The 19,245-nt window shown below is 36.5% G+C and overlaps 1 long non-coding RNA gene across 1 annotated transcript; it reads left to right on the top strand.

Annotated features, from left to right (window-relative positions):
* Positions 1–5,402: 5,402 nt before the first annotated feature.
* Positions 5,403–16,384, top strand: LOC112661444 (uncharacterized). The gene is made up of 3 exons (XR_003137709.3): positions 5,403–6,412; positions 11,730–11,832; positions 14,699–16,384. It is a non-coding gene; the product is annotated as an uncharacterized LOC112661444 (long non-coding RNA).
* Positions 16,385–19,245: the final 2,861 nt, after the last annotated feature.

Genomic DNA, 19,245 nt, shown 5'->3' with positions numbered 1-19,245 from the left:
AAATGAGTCAATTCAACAAGAGGATATAACACCTGTAAATATATATATAAATCCAACATGGGAGCACCAAAATATATGAAACAAATATTAACAGACCTAAAGGGAGAAATAGACACTGATACAAGTATAGTGGGCACTTCAATAGCCTCTTTTCAACAATGGATAGATCATCCGGAAAGAAAATCAAGAAAGAAATATTGGACTTAACACATTAGACCAGATGGATATTACAGACATTTATATAACATTCCATTCAAAAGCAGAATACATATTCTTCTCAAGTGGAATATTGGACCATTCTCCAGGAAAGCTCAAATATTAGATCACTAAGCAAGTCGTAACGAATTCAGAAGCAGGGCAAGATGGCCGAAGACTGGAGGACCTTATTTCTTCTGGTCTCTCCCCTGAATTTAGTTAGATAAAAATCAAATCATTCCAAACACCTAAGAATTCAACCTGAGATTATAAGAAAAGAATGGCTGAAATTCTACTAATAGAAAAGCAACCACTTACTGCAAGGTAGGAGGTACAGAAAAGTGAATCTCAGGGGATATATGGGAAGATAAATGGCAGGGGCAGGGAGGCCATAAGCCAGCACCGGAAAATGATAGAGCCCTAGAGGGCAAAATTAGAACCTTTCAAAATCTGCTCCAGTGAGAGATGTCCCTGCTCAGTGAAGGGACACTGAGGGACAGTGTGGTCTCAAGATCCCTGGAGTCACAGAAAGAACAAAGGTCCCTGAGTTAGCAGAGTTTCCAAACATTGGAGCAGGGAAACCAGTTATAGTCAATGAGCCCAGGAGGGAGCTCTCAGCTCTGTTCTCCATGAACTGCAAACTGGGGCATGATCAGGCAATCGCTCTCCCTCCAAGGACCCTTCAAAGGACAAAAACAGAGGACCCTCTGCCTTCACCTGGGAGGATCCATGCTGACACACACCATAGAAGTCTGCAGAGTTTGGCACACACAGAAATGAAGACCGCTTATCCCTGAGGCTTTACTTGAGAAAGGAGATGACGATCTTTCAGCTCCAGGGTTAGAGATCCATCCAGGGAGGCCATTTTTATTTTCATCCTCTAAAGAGCTGAAGAAAGCCTTCAGGGAACAAAAGCAACATAGACCAACCAGAAGAAGCTTATCCTGAGCCCAGCACCCTGGCAAGGGGTAGTACAACTCCATCCAAAGACACTTGAGAATCAACGCAGTAGGCCCCTCCCCCAGCTGGAAGAACAGGGAACACCAAGTTTACAGAGCACACAGGACTGCAAAACTCTATTGCCAGGGGGAATATAGTATACAGAATTTGAGATTTTTTTCATGATGCATTTATCCATCAGTTAAAATTTTTCCTTTTCTTTTTTCTTTTCTCCTTTTTCAACTAGTTTCCTATTTTATCAATTTTTCTTTTTTTTCAACTAGTTTCTTATTTTATCAATTCCTTGTTTTTAAGTCTTTTTTAGCTTTCACTTTTTACATTTACATTTTATAGATATATTCCTCATTGTGGGCTTCCTTTCACTGTTCACTATTCAAATTTATTTTTGTATATATACAATTTTTGCTTTCTTTACAATTTTTGGATTTAGTGTCTTCTAACATACTGACCAAAATACATTCAGGACCAAGTAGACCACCTTGTTTTGTCCACTTGAGAGATTATATTCTCTCTCCTTACCCCCTTCTTTTTTCCTTTTCTTTTTTGGTTTCTGGCCTCTTCAGATTTGTCTAGTGTGTGTTTCACTTGGGTCATGCTGATATTAATGATTTTTTTTCTCTCATTCATCCATTCTTTGGGCAAAATGACTAGAAGGAGGGATTCACAACAAAAGAAAGAGCCAGAAGTAATACACTGCCACAGATCTAATCAATATGTATATAAGTATAATGTCAAAGTTGAAATTCAGATAAGGACTACAAAGTTATTAGTTGGGCTTGAAAAAAGCATAACAGACACTGGAGGATCGCTTAGTGTAGAAATAAAATCTAATCAGGCAGAAATTAAAAATGCTTTAACTTCGATGCAGTCTAAATTGGATGCTCTAACAGCTAGGGTAAATGAGACATAAGACAGAGTAACTGACATAGAAGACAAGTTGATGGAAAGAAAGGAAACTGAGGAAAAGAGAAAAACAATAATGGACCACAAGGTGAGGCATTGAGAAATCACTAATGCTATATAACATTAAAACTACTAGGGCTCCAGGAAGGAGGGGGAGTAATAGAAGGTATATTTGAGCAAATTGTAGCTGAGAACTTCCCTAATCTGGGGAAGGAAACAGACATTCAAGTCCAAGAGGTAGAGAGGACCCATCCCAAAATCAATAAAAATAGATCAACACCCCAACATATAATAGTGAAGCTTGCAAATTTCAGAGATAGAGATTCCTGAAAGCCGCTCAAGAAAAGAGGTTGTCAACCTACAGGGGTAAAAACATTAGGCTGGCAATAGACCTATTCACAGAGACCTGGCAGGCTAGAAAGGGCTGGCATGATACATTCAGGCTATTAAATAAGAGAAATATGCAGCTAAGAATACTTTATCCAGCAAGGGTGTCATTCAGAATGGAAGGAGAAATAAAGAACTCCCAGGAAAAATAAAAACTAAAAGAATATGTGACCACTAAGCCATCTCCGCAAGAAATATTAAAGATCCTCCAAGAGAAGAGAGAGCCCAAAAATAACATAGATCAGAAAGAAATAGAGACAATCTATAGAAACAGACTTCACAGGAAATACATAGCACTAAATCTTTCAATAGTTACTCTTAATGTAAATGGGCTAAATGCTCCAATCAAAAGATACATGGTACCACATGGTACCAGGCTGGACAAAAAAGCAAGACTTATCCTTATGCTGTCTACAAGAGACTCATTTTAGACCTAAAGACATCTCCAGATTGAAAGTGAGGGGGTGGAGAGCCATTTATCATGCTAATTGACCTCAAAAGAAAGCAGGGGTAGCAATCCTCATGTCAGACAAATTAGATTTTAAACCAAAGACTGTAGTAGGGGATGAAGAGGGACATTGCATCATACTTAAGGGATCTTTCCAACAAGAACATCTAACAATTATAAATATTTATGCTCCTAACTTGGGAGCAGCACATTATATAAACCAATTAAGAAACACACTGATAATAATAGGGGACTTTAACACCCCACTCACAGCAATGGACAGATTATCTAAGCAGAAGATCAATAAGGAGAAAAGGTGGGTTTTTTTTAAGATTTAATTTATTTATTCATGAGAGACACAGAGAGAGAAGCAGAGACACAGGCAGAGGAAGAAGCAGGCTCCATGCAGGGAGCCCGATGTGGGACTCGATCCCAAATCCCAGGATCATGCCCTGGGCTGAAGGCAGGCGCTCAACCGTTGAGCCCACCCAGGCATCCCAGAAAAGGGTTTTTGAATGACACGCTGGACCAGATGGACTTCACAGATATATATAGACCATTCCATCCTAAAGCAACAGAATACACATTCTTCTCAAGTGCATTTGGAACATTCTCCAGATAGATCACACACTGGGTCACAAATCAGGTCTCAGTCAATATCAAAAGCTTGGGATTATTCTCTGCATATTTTCAGACCATAATGCTTTGAAACTTGAACTCAATCACAAGAGGAAAGTTGGAAGGAATGTGAACACTTGGAGGTTAAAGAGTATCCTACTAAAGAATGAATGGGTTATCCAGGAAATTAAAAAAGAATCTTAAAAATGCATGGAAATGAATGAATATGAAAACACAACTGTTCAAAAACTTTGTGACATAGCAAAGGCAGTCCTAAGAGGGAAGTACATTGCAAAACAAACCTTTCTCAAAAAATTAGAAATATCTCAAATATACAAACTAACCTTACACCTAAAGGAGACAGAGAAAGAACAGCAAATAAAGCCCAAACCAAGCAGGAGATGAGAAATAATAAAGATTCGAGCAGAAATCAATGAAATAGAAACCAGAACAGTAGATCAGATCAAGGAAACTAGAAGCTGTTTTTTTGAATTAACAGATCAATAAACCTCTAACCAGACTTATCAAAAAAAAAGAGAATTAATAAAATCATGAATGAAAGGAGAGATCACAACCGACACTGAAGAAATACAAATAGTTATAAGAACGTTATTATTAACAACCATATGCTAACAAATTAAGCTGTCTGAAAGAAATGGATGCATTCCTAGAAACATATAAACTATCAAAACTGAAACAGAAAGAAATAGAAAACCTGAACAGGCCTATAACCAGAAAGGAAATTGACGCAGTACTCAAAAATCTCCCAACAAACAAGAGTCCAGGGTCAGATGGCTTCTCAGGGAGATTCTATCAAACATTTAAGGAAGAATTAATATCTATTTTTTGAAGGTGTTTTTAAAAATAGAAATAGAAGAAAATCTTCCAAACTCTCTGAGGCCAGTATCACCTTGATTCCCAAAAACAAAGACTCCACCAAAAAGGATAATTACAGATCAACATCCCTGATGAACATGGATGCCAAAATTCTCGCCAAGATACTAGCCAACAGGATCCAACAGTACACTGAAAAGATTATTCACCATGACTAAGTGGGAAAGAACTTGGGCTGCAAGTTTCTGGACTGCAAGTTATTCTGGGCTGATTGAACAAATCAATCAGTTTGATACATCACACTAATAAAAGAAAGGACAAGAGTCATATGATCCTCTGAATTGATGCAGAGAAAGCATTTGACAAATCAGCATCCTTTCTCAATGAAAACTCTCCATGGTGTAGGGATAGAGAGAACATATCTCAATATCATAAAAGCCATCTATAAAAATCCCACAGAAAATATCATTCTCAATGGGGACAAACTGAGAGCTTTTCTCCTAAGGTCAGGAACATGCCAGGATGCCCATTCTCACCACTGTTGTTCAACATAGTACTAGAAGCCATCAGACAATGAAAAGAAATAAAAGGCATTCAAATAGGCAAAGAAGAAGTCAAACTCTCATTCTTCACAGATGACATGATAATTTATGTGGAAAACCCAAAAGACTCCACCCTAAAATTGTTAGAACTCATTCAGGAATTCAGCAAATTTCCCACTTATAATTGTGCCAAAACCTGTAAGATACCTAAGAATAAACCTAGCCAAAGAGGTAAAGGATATATACTCTAAAAACTACCTAACACTTACGGAAAAACATTCCATGTTCATGGACTGAAAGAATAATTATTGTTAAAATGTCTATGCTACCCAGAGCAATCTATACATTCAATGCAGTCCCTATCAAAATACCATAGACATTTTTCAAGGAGCTGGAACAAATAATCATAAACTTTGTATGTAACTAGAAGGACCCCGGATAGCCCAAGGAATGTTGAAAGAGAAAACCAAAGCTGGTGACATCACAATGCCTGACTTCAAGCTCTATTACAAAGCTGTGATCATCAAGACAGTATGGTACTGGCACAAAAACAAACACATAGATCAGTGGAACAGAATAGAAAACTCAGAAATGGACCCTCAACTCTATGGTCAACTATTCTACAACAAAGCAGGAAAGAATGTCCAATGGGAAAAGTCTCTTCAATAAACAGTGGTAGGAAAATGGGACAACCACATGTAGAAGAATGAAACTGGACCATTTACCTACACCATACACAAAGATAAAATGGATGAAAGACCTAAATGTGAGATAAGAATCCATCAAAATGCTAGAGAAGAACACAGGCAGCAGCCTCTTCAACCTCGGCCGCAGCAACTTCTTGCTAGACATGTCTCCAAAGGCAAGGGAAACAAAAACAAATTTTATCTTGGAACTTCATTAAGATAAAAAGCTTCTATACAGCGAAGGAAGCAATCAACAAAACTAAAAGGCAACTCTAGAATGGTAGAAGATATTGCAAATGATATATCAGATAAAGGGCTAGTATCCAAGATCTATAAAGAACTTACCAAACTCAACACTCAAGAAACAAACGAGCCAGTCAAGAAATGGGCAGAAGGTATGAACAGACATTTCTCCAAAGAAGGTATACAAGTGGCCAACAGACACATGGAAAAATGCTCCATATCACTTGGCATCAGGGAAACACAAATCAAGACCACAATGAGATACCACCTTACACCAGTCAGAATGGCTGAAAGTAACAAGACAGGAAACAAAAAATGTTGGCAAGGATGAGGAGAAAGGAGAACCCTCTTGCACTGTTGGTGGGAATGCAAGATGGTATAGCCACTCTGGAAAATGGTATGGACATTCCTTAAGAAGTTAAAAATAGAGCTACTCTATGACCCAGCAATTGCACTACTTGGTATTTACCCCCAATATACAGACATAGTGACTGAAGAAGCACTTGCACCCCAATGTTTATAGCAGCCATGTCCACAATACCCAAACTGTGGAAAGAGCTGAGATATCCATCAACAGATGAATGGATAAAGATGTGGTGTGTATATATATATTACTCAGTCATCAGAAAAGATGAATACTTACCATTTACATTGTTGTGGATGGACCTGGAGGGTATCATGCTAACTGAAATAAGTCAGAGAAAGACAATTTAAGTATGGTTTCACTCATATGTGGAGTATAAGAAACAGTGTAGAGGATCAAAGGGGAAGGGAGATAAAACTGAATGGGAGTCATCAGAGAGAGAGAGAAACCATAAAAGACGCTTACATATAGGAAATAAACTAAGGGATGCTGGAGGGGTGGTAGGTAGAGGATATAGTAATTGGGTGATTGGGCATTAGGAGGGAATGTGTGTAATGGCCACTGGGTGTTATATGCAACTGATAGATTATTGAGCACTACACCTGAAATTAAGGATGTACTATATGCTGGTTAATTGAATTAAAAAAAGTTTAAGTCTGAATGAATTCAATAAAATGAAAATCATATCAAGCACCTTTTCTGATCACAATAGTATGAAACTAGAAGTTAGTAACAAGAAGTAAACTAGAAAAAACAAAAATGTAGAGACTAAAAAACAAAAAATGCTACTCGACAACCAATGGGTCATCAAAGAAATCAAAGGAGAAGTAAAAAATATCTATGAATGAAAACAGAAAAATCACATGGCAAAATTTATGAATGTAGGAAAGCAATTCTAAAAGGGACGTTCATAGCAATACAGACTTACCTCAAGAAACAAGAAACTCTTTAAAAGTCTAACTTTACACCTTAAAGAAACAAGAAAAAGAAGAACAAAGTCCAAAGTTAGTAAATGGATAGGAATAATAAAATCAGCATGGAAATAAAGGACAAAAAGACAATAGAAAAGATCAATGAAACTAAAGAGCTAATTCTTTGAAAAGAAAAAAAAATGACAAAGCTACACCTATATTAACACACACAAAAAAAGAGGACTCAGAAAATCAGAAATGAAAGAGAAGTTACAACTGACAACATAGAAATACAAAGGATCTTTGGAGATTACTGCAAAAATTATATGACACAAATTAGGCAACTTGGAAGAAATGGATAAATTCTTAGGAAAACATAGTCTTTCAAAATTAAATAATGAAGAAATCGAAAATCTGCATAGACCAATTCCTAGTAAGGAAATTGAATTAGTAATCAAAAACCTTCCAACAAACAAAAGTCCAGAACCAGATGGCTTCACTGGTGACTTCTAACTAATGCTTAAAGAATTAATAACAATCCTATTCAAACTCTTCCAAAAAACAGAAGAGGAGAGAACACTTCCAAATTCATTTTACAAGGCCAGCATTACCTTGACACCAACCCAAACAAAGGCACTCTTAAAAAGAGAGAGAATTACAGGCCAATATCTGTAATGAACATAAATGAAAGAATACTCAACAAAATATTGTCAAATTGAATTGAACAATACGTTAAAAAGGTCATATACTACGATCAGGTGAGATTTATCTTGGGATGCAAAGATGGTTCAGCATCTGCAAATCAATCATTGTAATACACCACAAAACAAAATGAAGGGTAAATTATAGGGTCATTTCATCAGATGCAGAAAAAGCATTTGACAAAATCAACATCTATTCATGATAAGACTTCTCAACAAACTATCATAGAAGAACATAATAAAGACCAGCATATGACAGGTCTACAGCTAACAACATTCTCAACACTGAAAACCTAAAAGCTTTTCCTCTATGATCAGGAACAAGAACAGGATACATACTCTCCCTCACTTTTATTCAACATAGTATGGAAAGTTCTAGCCAGAAGAGTTAGGCAAAAGTAAGTAATAAATAAGTAAATGAACGAATGAATACAATGAAAGGCATCCAGGTGGAAAGGAGGAAGTAAAATGTTACTATTTGCAGATGACATATTATATAAATAAAAGCTTAAAGACTTTACCAAAGGAACCTTGTTAGGATAAATGAATTCAGTAAAGTTACAGGATATAAAAATAAACATATGAAAACTTGTTGCATTTCTATACACTAATAACAAACACTTGGAAAGAGAAATTAAGGACACAATCGTATTGTCAACTGCATCAAAAATAATAAAATACGTATGGTAAATTTAACCAAGAAAGTGACAGATCAAAAAAAAAAAGAAAGAAAGTGACAGATCTATACAATTAAAACTACAAGATATTGATGAAAGAAATGGAAGACAACACAAGTAAATAGAAAGATTCCATGTTCGTGAATTGAAAGAACATTGTTAAAATGTACATACTACCCAAAGCAATCTATAGATTCAGTGCAATCCCTAACAAAATTCCAATGCCATTTTTCACAATAACAGAAAAAAAAATTTAAATTTTATGGACCCACAAAAGACCCCAATAGCCAAAGCAATTATAAGAAAGAAGAACAAAGATATATATATCACATTTCTTGATTTTTAACTATATTACAAAGTCTTAGTAATCAAAACAATGTGATATTAGCATAAAAACAGAGATAAATTAATGAAATAGCCTAGAAATAAACCCATGCTTACATGGTAAGTTAATTTTTGACAGAGGGGCCAAGAATATACAATGGATAAAGGATAGTCTTTTCAATAAATGGTGTTGGGAACCTGGATAGCAACAGATAAAAAAACGAAATTGAAAAAAAAAAATGAAATTGGAAATTAGACCTTTGTCTTACAAAATGAACAAATGGATTAAAGACTTGAACACAAGACCTGAAGGCATAAAACTCCTAGAAAAAAAAATTGGGGTTAGGATCTTTGACACTGGTCCTGCCAACGAGTTTTTTAGAACTGATATCAAAAGCAAAGGCAAAAAAAAAAACAAAAAAAAAAAACAAAACAAAAAAAAACAACACAGGAATAAACAAGTGGGACTACGTCAAACTTAAAAGCTCCACACAGCAACGGAAATCATCAACAAAGTGAAAAAGTAACCTACTGAATGGGAGAAAATGTTTGCAAATGATAAAGTGTTAATAGTTAAACTATACAAAGAACTCATAGAAAAAACTTGGTAGTAATAATAAGATTAAAAATAGGCAGAGGACTTGAATAGGCATTTTACTAAAGATGACATACAAATGGCCAACAGTACTTGAAAAGGTGCTCAACATCCCTAGTCATCAGAGAAATTCAAATAAAACTACAATAAGCTATCAGCTCTCATCTATTAGAATATCATCAAAAATACAGGAAATAACAAGTGTTGGTGAGAATGTAGAGAAAAAGGAACGCTTGCACACTTTTGATGGAAATGTAAATTAGTGCAGCCACTATGGAAGGGTATGGAAGTTCCTCAAATAACTAAAAAGAGAATATCTTATGATCTAGCTATGCCACTTCTGGGCATATAACCAAAGGAAACAAAATATCTCAAAAAGATATCTACCTCTTCATGTTCATTGCAGCATTATTTACCATAGCCTATTTTGGAATTATCCCCAGTGTTCATCAATGAATAAATGGATAAAGAAAATGTGATACACACACACACACACACACACACACACACACACACGAGAGGACTATTATTCAGCCATAAAAAGAAGGAAATCGCCATTTTCAACAACATGGATGGCCCCTGAGGGTGTTATGCTAAGTAAAATAAATTGGACAGAGAAAGACAAATATTGTATGGTCTCACTTTTAAAAACTGGAATCTAAAAAATTGAACTCTTAGATTGGTGGTTGTCAGAGGTGGGGGATGGGGGGTGGGGGAAGTGGGTAAGTGTGGTTAGAAGGTATAAACTTTCAGTTGTAAAATAAGTAAATCCTGGGGATATACTGTAGAGTATGGTGTCTAATTAACAATAATGCCTTGTATATTTGAAAGTTGCTAAGAAAATAAATCTTAAAAGTTCTCATTATAAGAAACATTTTGTAACTATGTGAGCTGATATTAAATTTATCGTGGTGATCATTTCATGATATATATGTGATCAAAGCATTTTATTGTACACCATGGACTAATACAATGTTTTGTGTCAATTGTATCTCAATAAAACTTGTAAAATAATACAGATGTTTCTCAATTCCCAAACCGATTGAAACAGAGATTCTTTGGCATAGCCAGGGCTGAGAACCACTGATAAAGGACCGCTATCCTTCAGAGACAGAAGAAACCTTAAAGATCATGAGTCTACAAAGACTTAGACTGTAACATAAGGCCAGGCTAGTAATCTGCTTAGTTTCTGGAGTGTCAATAGCTTTTAAGGGACAGGGCATCCCCACAGATAGAATACTATGGACTAGACCCCACCTAGTATCTATGGCCTTATTTATCTAGAAAGTTTTCTCCCATAACACTTTGGTTAATCAATAGGCCTTGATGAGCCAAGTTCTGAGATATGTCTATTAAAACATGTTAGTCTGTTGGTTTGGTTTGTGGCTGGTGATTTCTTTTAAGGATAGAAATATCAAAAAAATTTACAAAAAGAAGAAAAATTAGAGATCTAAAACAGAAGTCTCACAATACCAAAACAAATACAAAATATAAAAAAACAAAGTACATTTTATTTAATTTACTCAATAAAATTAAAGAAAACTTGAATAAATGGAGAAAGTTATGTTCCTAGATGGTAAAGCAAAATAGATAAGGGCAGTTTTTTTAAAATCAATTGGTAAGTGTGAAAGTTTTCCTGTCGAAATCACAATGAGATATAAAATTATGTAGCTAAGTGATTGTAAAGTTCATTTGGAAAAATAAATGGAAAAGAATATGTAAGAAAACACAGAAAAAGGGAGAAGAACAAGGAAAGTGAGTTTGTGCCACCAACTTTTAATGTGTATTCTAAGTCCACAACAAGTAAAATTATGCTGTAACAGTGAAAGAATGGGCATTATAATATAAAGAATAGTTGTGAAACAAGCCCAGTATATCTGATAGTGTAATAAAGATAGCATTTCACGTCAGTGAAAATATAAAGGATAATTTTGAAAATACATTGGGGCAATATATTGGAAAGTTCAATATTTGGAAACAATTTTTATTTCAAACCATCTACTAAAAAACCAATGAGATACAAATCAAGTTAATATTTAAAACTATAAAAAAAAACAGTAAAACTGAGCATAAGATTTAAACATACACTCACAAAGAAAGATATGAATGACTAATATGTACATGAAAAAATGCCCAATGCTAGTCATCAGCGAAATGCAAACTAAAACCACAAATGGCACGCCCACTGAAATGGCTAAAATTAAAGACACTGACAACATCAAATGTTGCTGGGGATTTAGAGCAACTGGAACTCTTACATATTGTTGGTGAAAGTGTAAAATAATACAAGTTTTTTTTTTTTAAAGTTTCTTCTAAAACTAAATATATACTTTCTCAATAGTTCATTAATTATACTTCTGGATATTTGCTCAAGAGGAATAAAAACATGTGCCCACAGAAGACTTGTGCAAGAATTCATTTATAGAACCAAGAACTGAAATCTGGTATGCATCAATTGGGCAATAGTATATTCAGCACAATGAAATATTAACAATAAAAAGGAATGAACTATTGATACTAAAAATAGTAATTTTTTAAAAGCTGAGTGAAAGAAGTCTTACATAAAAGTGCATGCTGAATAACTCCATTTAAAAAAGATTTAGAATAGGAAAAACTGAGGGGGGCACTTGATGGGATGAGCACTGGGTATTATGCTATATGTTGACAAATTGAACTTCAATAAAACTAAATTAAAAAAATAGAATAGGCAAAACTTATCTATAATACCAAAAAAAAAAACAAAAACAAAAACAAAAAAACCTTAGAACAGTGGTTGGGAATGGACATGACAGGCAATGTTAACATTTCATTTCTTGATTGGATTTTGGGTTACACAAGTGTATGCATTTGTTCAATTCAGAAAATGCATATTTTAAATTTGTGCATTTTCTTGTATATAAAAATTACCACATTTTTTTTTTTAAACTGAGGATTTCCATATGGTTTTGCTGTAACTTGCTTATCCCAGATTCCAATTCTCTGCTCTTCCTGGGAAATTCAGTTTTGTGGTTAAAAAAAAAAAAACTTTTTAAAAGGTGTAAATAAATAATAAATGTCCACTTTATGAAACTTATGCTGAAGTGTTTAGGGTGAAGTATACTGACCTCTGCAATGTACTTGAAATACATAAAAAAAGATAAATTGATAAAGATGTAATTCCTATGTGAATATTAACTGCAGATGGAACTAAGTGAGCTAATCAGTTGATCAGGAGGCCCAGCACAACGACAAGGATCATTAGGAGTGGGGGGGGGGGGCGGAAGGAGTAGAAGGGGGGGCAGAAGAGGAGAATCAGAGAGAGAGAATTTAACTATGGAAGAACGTTCAGACAGATGCCAGTGGCTGCTGGCTTTGAAACTGGAGGAGGGCAGGCATGAGCCAAGGAACACAGCAGTCTTTAACTTACACAACTGCCTCTGTATCCAATATATGATTATCAAAGAGAAAGTGACAAGAAATTTTACAAATCAGTTTGAGAAAAAAGCACTAATAGAAAAACGTGGGGAAAACAAGCAAAATCACCAAAAAAAGATACACAGATAGTCAATAATCTTGTGAAAAAAATATTTGCCTTTATCAGGGTTTGAATATATTCCAACTGAAATGGGAATTAAAGTGTTGTCAAAGATTCATTTTTTTAATTATAATAGTATGAATAAAGACACAGTAAAGGTATATCCTCATATGGTCCTGGTGAGAATGAAAAATATTCGGCCTTGCTGTGGTGTATTTTTTTATATTAAAGGTCTTAAACATGTTTATTATCTATAAGCTGAAAACCTGAGCTTCAGAAATTTTATAAAGGGCTTTAGGTATATTCATTGAAGCATTGTTTGTAATTCAAAACACTGAAAACAATCTGAACAGTTCACAACAGAAGGAAGATTGAATTATGTTTGAATTATGAATTCAAAACATATTTTGAATTATGATTGAATTATGTTTCACACAAAAAAATGGAAAACTATGCTACCATTAACAGTATAATTTTTTACCATATTGAATGATGGCAAGTGGTACTGCTGGGGGGAAACCAGGATATAAAGCCATCAGCAATGCAATCCCATTCATGTTTAAAATTATATGCTTATATAATAAATATTAGAAAGGTTACCTAACTGTAAGTGGTGGTTATCTCTTGGCGGGGGGCTAAGGGATTCTTTTTCTTTCTTAACACTTTATGTGATATTCATCTACTACACCAGAATGTAAGCTCCTTGAAGGAAAAAAACAGCTCTTGTTCACCATCATACCTTCAGCTTCTTACAGCGCAGCATAGGAAGGATGCCCAGCAATCCTTGATGGACTTATAAACTGAATAGTTTTCTCTTTATTTACAAATTTGATTTTTTTTTGTAATCAAATAGTCTTAACACAGTATCTTTAAAAAAAAAAGAATAAACCAAAACACATATAGATTTATGAGTAAAAACGTAGCACAATTCAAATGTCTAGTAGTTATTTTAAAACTTTGTTTTAAAAAGTGTTTGGTGAAAATAAAAGTGTTTGGTGGCCACTAGAAAATGCTTATTATATGTCTTTAAGGAAAAAATTAGGAAATGAAATTATTCATGTAATATAATCTCCATACACGGACAAATATCTCCTAGAGAAAAGACTACAAATATGAGAATGTTAACCATAGTTTTTGGAGGTCGGAGTTATTGGAGTTATCTTTTCCTTCTTTATCCTTTATCTCCTTTCCTAATTTCTGACAGTAAAAATTTATTATTCACATAGTCATAAAGTGTTTAGGTTAAATTCTTAAAAACTAAAATACCAGAAAGAAGAGGCAGCAGAATGAAGTGGATAAGAGAAGGAGCCAGAACCAAACTGTCTGGGCTGGAAGCTGGCTCTTCCTAGCCATGACCTTGAGCATTTGGCTCAACTCTGCTTCCTTTCCTGTAAAATGAGAAAATAACAGAATCTACCTCACAAAGTATATCATCATAGTTGTTTTTACTTTGCTTTAAAAAGTTAACTCACAGCTAGGGGTGGTAGAAAGGGAGGTGGGTGGGGGGTGGGGGTGACTAGGTGACGGGCACTGAGGGGGGCACTTGACGGGATGAGCACTGGGTGTTATTCTATATGTTGGCAAATTGAACACCAATAAAAAATAAATTTATAAAAAAAATAAATTAACTCACAGCACTTAAAATAGCATCTACCACATAATAAAGGTTATAAAAATGTTTGTTAAAGTCCGTAATTAATGAACCAAGTTTCTGGAGAATAGAAAGAGCCACGTGGTAACCATAATTCTTTTCATCCTTTCCCCCGTTCCTTCCTTCCCTCTTCCTTTCTTCACAGGTTCCTCTCTCTTTGGAGAAGGACATGTGTGCAGGGAAGATGGGGCAATGGATTATCTAAGTCAAGGAATTGGGCCAGCAGCAAACAAGGACTTAATAACTAGAGAGAATATTGGAAATCAAGAAACAACGTGCCAGTGTTTCTGTATGTGGTGATAAGAAGAATCTGGGGTGGAGGGAGGTGAGAGATTGAAGACAAGATGAGCTAGGAGAAGGTCAGGAATTGGGGGCTTCACACCTCAATCATATCACATACCCAGCAGCCAACCCAGCTTGGATCATTCCACCTGAGGCTGTGAGGGAGTTCCTAGGAACAGGATGTGCCCACCCTCCACTCCACAAGGCAGCATTTTTACCAAGGGCGAGCTGTCTGTGGGCAGGTGAGGCCCTAACTAGTCCCTTCCAGCCCTACCCTATTTAGCCAGTGTCCTGAGACATTTCTCCACCCAATTGTGGCTTCTTGATACCAAGGTTATACCTAGTCTGAGTCAGTTCAGGGAACCCCAGTGTGTTTCCCATCAGGATGTCCGCTCCATTGTTTTCTCTGCAGAATGACACCAGCACTTGGAAAAAAGGAAAACCTGTATTCTGCTTCATTTTTAGAGAACTATCATTTCTTCTTCCTGTAATAATGTGTCTGCCAGCATTACTCTCAATGGTTGTACTTGCTCTATTTTTAACATGCCCTTTCAAAGGGTTAACCATGAAATTAAACCAAAAAGACGATGTACGTGAAATCCACAGTCACATCACCTCTCTAGACAAATCTCAGAAAGCTGAGAATAAACAAACAGTTTAACCTGCAAATCAGTTATCCAGGGAACACTAAGGCTCCCACTCTTTAATCTTTTCATATTACATCAAAACCCTGGCTTTGGATCAGAATTGCAGAATGCTTGCATCTAGTCAGCCTGGAACCTATTGCCAGTCAGGCACATTACTCTTCCTTAAATGTCAAAACAGTGAGCACAGCATCTCCTGAGAACCATAAACAGCCTAAGGAGACTTAATACCAAGATGAAGCCTTTCCAGATATTGGTTTCAACTATTCCTCTCTTTTTACCATTTAATGAAAATTACAGTTTGGCTCTAATTTGAACACTTGCCAGACCATTTCCACCAGAGCTCTTAAAACTCGCCTTTCTCTGGGTCCTTTGAGGAAGGTCCTTTGTGATCTAACACATTTGGATTCAAAGGATGGCAGTTGCTGCCCCACAGTCCCTAAAGAGAAGCAGAAAATCCACCTAAGTAAGCAGAGAGTCCAGAATTAGAAAATATACGGTTTAACTTTACCACAGAGAAATTTCTAAAAAGAGGAGAGTGACCTCTCAGCTCAGTGACCTCCCCAAGTCAGTTCCAAAAAGAAACAAACTGCTATAAAAAGGAAAAGCTGAACCACATCTCGGTTGGCATAACCATAACTCAAGAGTGGACTGGGAAGACCCAGGGAAAGATATTCAGAAGCTAAAGTTGTCCAAGAACAGGTTGAATTTGGATGTTGAATGGGATTAAGAGTTGTGGGGCTGAGAACAGTTGGATGTCTGTGCCAAGCAGGTCATACTCAGCCTGCAGTAAGTGATCACTGCTTTTGGCACACAAGTAAACCATTTAAGCTTAATTAGCTAATTAAACTATAATCCGGGCTTCTGATTTTGTAGCAGTGGTTATGGTTCAGGATATCTGGGGTTTATCTATTTAGGAGAACTTACAAACCAACGAGTAACCTGATTCTTAGCCAGTAAGGAGGGTGTTGGTCTGGGGAAAAATTTTTATTTTGTTGACCTTGATCTATCCCATTTTAGCCAAAAGGCAAAATTTAAATGCAGAGTTTTGTTTGGTGACTCATGTCATCTACTAGGTTTGTGGGAAAGCAGTACTAAGATTGATGACCAGAACTCACGCAGAATTTTGTCTCCTTCCCCCAATATGGTTCCCAGTTAGCCAACTCAACATCAGAGCACATGTCCATAAACACACATACTCCAAGTCAACCCTGCCTGGATTTTGCATCAAGATAACCACGTCTTCCTTTGGGTACTTACAATCAAACACTCATCTGCTAGATGATACAGTTAATAAAACAAGAATGCCTTGGAGCTGTTATCTAGAGAGCTCGCCAGAAACCGTGTTTTCAATTTACCTGCACAAGTGGACTCAGGGGACTTATTCAACAGAGGCTGACATAAAGTGGCCCATCATTTATTCCTTTTCAGAGAAGATACAATTTCCCAGTGGGCAATATCCCTGTGAAAGCTTGTAAAAACTCAAAATATCCTCCCCACAGAGAAGTCTACTTGCAGAGAAGACTTACACTCAGAAGGTTGTTGGATGAGCATCGAGTCTAAGCAAGAGGGTTTTTCTTGATGGTATTAATGCTAGGTACCCTCAAGTATTACCAGTCAGAATGCTGCCTCCCTTTCCACTATGGGCACATCCCAAAACCAAGTGAGTGGCCCGTACAGTTGGGGCTCCGCCCTCCCCTCGGTATTAAAGGTACACCGATACATTCTATCTTCCCATCCTCTTTCCCAAATTCCATGGGACACCAGCCTTCTACTGAGATATTCTTGCTCATGCAATTTGCCCTCAGCTACCTGAATTCCTACATCTTTTCATTAAACAATTTCTTTAGTGGGGAGTAGGGGAATACTACGGATCACTGATTCCATCTCTTATACGTTGGTTCCATCTCTTATATGTTGGTTCTTCCTAATTTCAATCTCTGAGAATTTAAGTTCTTACATACGACTTTGCTGTCTTTAAATTATCTTTACATCAAAAGATCAAAATTGCAGATACAGAATTTGGACCCACTATGCAACTGTCAATGGTAGTGTGCACTGATTAAGGATAGGAGGGACTCCATCCTTGGACCACACAACTGAACACTTGAATTCAGAATTCCACATGCAACCATTTGTCCTTTGGCCACTGTGAACTTCCTGTGGTTCTTAACTTTGGTCCCAAAATCCAGACATCCACCCAAATTAGCTTAAGGAAAAAGGTCAGGAGTGGTTCTCAAATGATAAAGGGCTATGTGGTCTCCTCATCGCACATCTTTATCTCCTCTCACCTTGGTTAGTTTCCTTTAGTGTGTATGGCTCAACTAGGTCATCAAACCCACGGCTATAGGTCCGACATAAATCCACAGCTCCATGTTCCAAAAGTAAGTTCACATGGACACCAAGATGTTTGTATAAATGAAGAATAGAACTGGACTAGGACTAGACTGTAGAATAGGACTAAAATCAGTATGGTAATGCTACTTAAGGGATTGAGACATAAATATGGCTCTGAACTTACAGGGTTTCTTTACTGCCTTACAGGAGGTTAAAAATCTGCTATTTGATTTTCTTTTATACGTATACACATTGTATTCATTTCTTAGATCTGCCATAACAAAGTACCACAAACTAGGTGGCTTAAAACAAGATTGTGTCAACTCAGTTCTGGAGGCTAGTACTGTGAAATCAAGGGGTTGGTAGGGTCCTGCTCCTTCTGAAACATCTAGGGGACTCCTTGCTTGCCTCTCCCTGTGGTTAGTCAGCAACCTTTGCCATTCCATGGCTTGCGGGTAAATCACTCCAATCCTCTCCCTTCACACGGTGTTCTCCTTGTGTGTCTTCATATCATCTTCCCTGTATGTGTGTCTGACTTTGTGTCAAAATTTCTCCTTTTTATAAGGACACCAGTCAAATTCAATCAGGACCCACCCTCATGACCCCATGTGGATTTGAGTACCTTGGTAAAGACTTTCCAAATAAAGTCACATTCCAAGGTGCTGGGGGTTGGAACTTTCTACCCTTTTTTTTTTTTTCTTTTAAGATTTTATTTATTTATGAGAAAGAGAGAGAGAGAGGCAGAGACACAGGCAGAGAGAGAAGCAGGCTCCATGCAGGGAGCCCAATGTGGGACTCGATCCCAGGTCTCCAGGACCACGCCCTAGGCCAAAGGCAGGCACTAAACCACTGAGCCATCCAGGGATCCCCCATATCTTCTTTTAGGGAAACAATTCAACCCTTAAACCACATACATAGAACTTTATATAAAAGCATAAATATGATCACATGCATGGAGTCTCATTTTTAGTGAAGTATTTTATTTTTTTCCCCTAAATTTGGCTCTACCTCCCTTGTCCCTTTTCAACTTTTATTCTTCTTTATCATATCACCTTCCTTTCCCTTCACCAAGGTAACCAATTTTTACAACCTAATATGTATCCTTCCTTACTGCTCTCTGTAATTGTCATCTCATTCAGATACATGTACACACTTCTGTCAATTCTTTTCCCTCAAAAATAGAATCGTTTTATGTACTTTGCTCAATATTATCTTATGAGAATTTCCACCACGTTGTCTGGTGTAGTTTTAATTCCTTTCTTTATTGATTGCAAACCTATTCCTTTGTGTGAGACATATCATAAATTATTAAGCTACTACTCTGTTGATGAGCGTGCCCTGTTTTTTCCCTCTAACACAATGCTGGAGTAAACCTCCTTAGACATGAGCCTTAGAACTGCTTGTATTTCTTGGGCTACACTCTTAGGTA

Source organism: Canis lupus, chromosome 18 (assembly GCF_003254725.2).
Source record: "Canis lupus dingo isolate Sandy chromosome 18, ASM325472v2, whole genome shotgun sequence".
NCBI classification, from domain to species: domain Eukaryota; kingdom Metazoa; phylum Chordata; class Mammalia; order Carnivora; family Canidae; genus Canis; species Canis lupus.
The sequence above is the reverse complement of the archived record's forward strand: the minus strand, read 5'-3'. Positions and strand labels throughout refer to the sequence as shown.